We start from the raw sequence: 4,472 nt of genomic DNA on the forward strand, positions 1-4,472 counted from the left end.
GACATTTTCTTATTAGTCCTACCAACTAATGAGCATGTTATGTCTTTCTGTCTCCTCGTATTTTTTTCTTTTCAGTATTTTGTAGTTTTCACTGAGCTGAGCGTGGTGGCACACCACTTTAATCACAGCACAGAGAGGCAGAGGCAGGAGAATCTCTGTGAGATAAATGCCTTGGTCTACATGGCAAGCTCCAGGTCAGCCAGTACTATATAGAGACTCTGTCTTTAAAAACAAAGTTTTGCAAGGCTGTCTAAATCAACATGGTCAAAGCTCATATGAACTTATAGAGACTGAGGCACTATGCACAGCACAGTGCTGGTGCATGGTTCTGCATCAGGTCCTCTGAATATATGCAATAGCTTCCAGTTTGGTATTTTTACGGGATCCCTGATTGTGCAAATGAGTGGTTCTCTAATTCTTGTGCCTTTCCTTCTCTTTGTTTGTTTTGACAAACTCTGATAATATAGCTTTGTTTTATCTTATTGTTTTATTTTGTTATATTTTATTATTATCCCTTAGGAGACTGCATGTTTTCTAGTGAGAGACAGAAAGGGAGTGGGTCTCAATGGAAGGGGAGGTGGGGAGGAACTGGGCATAGAGGGAGGCAAAAACCTAATCAATATATATAATGTAAGAAAAAACCTATTTTCAATAAAAGTAAAGATGTTTCCATTGTATAAATATTTCACTTACATAATTAGAATTATTCCATGATGTTTTTAAAACTATTGTCAATGGTATTATTCCCGAGATATCATTATCTGACTGTTTGTCATTTGTACTTAGGAAAATTAAATTTTGTGAGCTATTAGTATATCTTGTTATTCACTGAATGTGTTTATCAGTTGTAAATTTTTGATGGCATCTTAAGGGTCTTTTATTATAGAATCATATCATCAACAAGTTAGGATATTTTGACTGACCCCTTTCTATTTTTTTAATTTAATTTTATTTTATTTTACAATATAATTTAGTTCTACATATCAGCCACGGATTCCTTTGTCCTCCCCCTCCCTCCCCCTCCCCTTTCCACCAGCCCCCCCCCATTCCCACCTCCTGCAGGGCAGTCTCCCCTGAGGACTGAGATCAACCTGGTAGACTCAGTCCAGGCAGGTTCAGTCCCCTCCTCCCAGGCTGAGCCAAGCATCCCTGCATAAGCCCCAGGTTCCAAACAGCCAATTCATGCAATGAGCACAGGACCAGGTCCCACTGCCTGGATGCCTCCCAAACAGATCAAGCCAATCAACTGTCTCACCTATTCAGAGGGCCTGATCTAGTTGGGAGGCCCTCAGCCATTGGTTCATAGTTCGTGTTTCCATTCGTTTGGCTATTTGTCCCTGTGCTTTATCCATCCTTGGTCTCAACAATTCTTGCTCATATAAACCCTCCTCTTTCTAGCTAATTGGACTCCCGGAGCTCCACCCGGGGTCTAGCCGTGGTTCTCTGCATCCAGTTCCCTCAGTCCTTGGATGGGGTTTCTAGCATGACAATTAGAGTGTTTGGCCATCCTATCACCAGAGTAGGTCAGTTTGGACTGTCTCTTGACCATTGCCAGCAGTCTGTTGTGGGGGTATTTTTGTGGATTTCTGTGGGCCTCTCTAGCACTTTGCTTCTTCCTATTCTCATGTGGTCTTCATTTACCATGGTCTCCTATTCCTTGTTCTCCCTTTCTGTTCTTGATCCAGCTGGGATCTCCTGCTCCCCCAAGCTCCCTTTCCCTCGACCCTTGCCCTTCATTATCCCCACTCACGTCCAGATTGTTCATGTAGATCTCATCCATTTCTCCATCATTGGGCGATCCCCGTGTCTTTCTTGGGGTCCTGTTTTCCAGGTAGCCTCCCTGGTGATGTGAGTAGCAGTCCAATCATCCTTGTTCCACATCTAGTATCCTCCTATGAGTGAGTACATACCATGTTTGTCTTTCTGAGTCTGGGTTACCTCACTCAGGATAATTTTTTCTAGATCCATCCATTTGCCTGCAAACCTCATGCTGTCATTGTTTTTCTCTGCTGATTAGTATTCCATTGTGTAGATGTGCCACATTTTATTTATCTTTTCTTGTAGCTCTAGCTAAGACTTCAATAATTATGAGTAGAGAATCATACTTGGTATGAAATAAAAATTGAAAATTGACAGATATGAATGTAGATTAGTGGCAGTGTGTTTATAGTATACTCCTCCAGCAGGTAGAAGGCTATAGGTTCAATCCTTGTAATTGGAAATTTTCCTGTGTCCCCCCTGGCCCTGCAAATACTCAGACCCAAGTAAATACACAAAGGCTTATATTAATTAAAACTGCTCAGCCATTAGTTAAGGCTTACTACTGAATAGCTCTTACACTTAAACTCCGCCCATTTATGTTAATATATTTGTCACCACATTTTCCATGGCTTTACCTGTTTGCCATTACATGCTGCTCCCTCAAGGCAGGCTGCCTTCTCCTGACTCAGCCTTCCTCTTCCCAGAATTCTCCTTGTCTGCTTATCCCACCTATAATTCCTGCCTGGCTACTGGCCAATCAGTGTTTTATTAAACCAGTGCACAAAAGCATTATTCTACAGCAAATCCCCTATCACTGCATTAAAAAAATAAGAAAAATTAGAATCTAAATACAGGGATTATAGTAGTAATAAAATTTATGACCTAGTTGAATATTAGTTAGTTATAGTTGAAAATTAGATAAGATAGAAAGTGAACTAGGTACATTTTTGACTTACCAAAATAGGATAGATAATGGAATTATTTTCTCTGAATTTGTCAAACACAAATGGACAAGACATTGTTTAGGTATTTGTGACTTGTATATATGGTATACAGTTATTGTACTTTTGTATATAGTTTTTCCTATGTTAGTTATAACCCTTTTCCTTTTTTCTTTTTATTAAAATAGAAAAGGGGAAAATTTATGACAAAGGTAATTTGGCATGTAATAATATACTATATCACATGGCAATTATTATGAATATTGTGAGATGATAGTCATTAGGTTTCAAACCTGGGACAAATTAGTTAACTGAGGTGCCTATTCAACATATTAAAATGGAATATAGTCACAAGGTTCTCCCAGCATCCCTCAGTCTATACCTCTTTCTGAGCCATCCTGGCTGGTATACCCTGTCCCCTACCCTGAACTCTCCAGCTCAGGTATTAGGCTGGGCTTCCCTCCCCCCAGCTCCTCTGATCCCTATATAACTCAGCCATTTTGGCTATGCCTGTTTCTTGGTCCAGGGTCACTCTTGGAAGGTTGCTCCTCTTCCCTTTCCCCTTACCCCGGTCCTCACATGTCCAGGTTCAGGGCCATGTTCATTGTGGATTCTCCCAGATGTCCATGCCTCTGGCTATGCTCTCCCTTTTATCTACAATAAATCTCCTCTACCATATTTAGGAGCAGTCATGTCCTTCCTTTTTATTTCCTTTTTTTAAATTTGTCAGTACCTGGCATTGTTGCACTCTGAAAAAAATAAGTAACATTTCTACGGTCAATAATATTACTTATTTCTAGGGTCAAGCTATTGTGAGACAATGCTAATTTTGGAAGGGACTGTGCTATATTAAGCCATTAAGTGTTGTACTATAGTTTCACTTTCATCTAATCAATCTATCAACATTTTGCAGTCACACAGAACTCTAGTTTACTTAACTGCCAGCATAAAAGTCACTATACCTTTAAATGCATATTTTCCTCATTTTACTTTCATATCTTCCTTATTCTAGGCTGCAGACTGAGCACCTCTGATCCTTTCACTTGTCATTGAATAACTTTTGCAAGCTGCTATTAATCTTAATTGTATTCTTGTTGACATTGTCAATATATATCTCTCTTTCTCAAAAACACATATATCCTGGATATAGCATGGAAATACCAATTTTGGGTTACTACTTTATTCTTTTACATATAAAATTTATTTATTTACATTTGAGCTTTAAATTATATTTTTAAAAACAAACATTTTGAATGTAATTCACATTTACAAAAGTAATCCACATTAACAGTAAATTCTTATAAGTTGTGACAAGGTTATTAAATATCTAATTAATACTACCATAGTAAATACATTGCATATTTCCATATATGTAAAAGGTTTTCTTAATCTTCCCTATTATTCAATAGCCTTCATACCTCCAGTTTCAGACAACCTTTTATTTGATTTGTATGGTGGTATTTTATTTGTAGTGAAATGTGATTTTATTTGTATGTTAATAAATAAAGTTGCTTGGGGGTCAGAGCTAATAGCAAGCCATAGCAGAGCTGGGCATTCGTGGTGCACGCCTTTAATCCCAGCACTTGGTAGAAGAGTTAGGTAGATCTCTGTGTTTTCAAGGATACAGCCAGCATTGGAGACACACGCTTTTAATCTCAATACCATAGAAGACCTGCAGGGCTGTACATACAGGCAGTGTTGAGGCAGTCATGTGTTTGGGTTTACAACCAATGAGAAGGCAGAACAGAAAGACTATATAAAGACAAACAC

Source organism: Peromyscus maniculatus, chromosome X (assembly GCF_049852395.1).
Source record: "Peromyscus maniculatus bairdii isolate BWxNUB_F1_BW_parent chromosome X, HU_Pman_BW_mat_3.1, whole genome shotgun sequence".
Taxonomy (NCBI): Eukaryota; Metazoa; Chordata; class Mammalia; order Rodentia; family Cricetidae; genus Peromyscus; species Peromyscus maniculatus.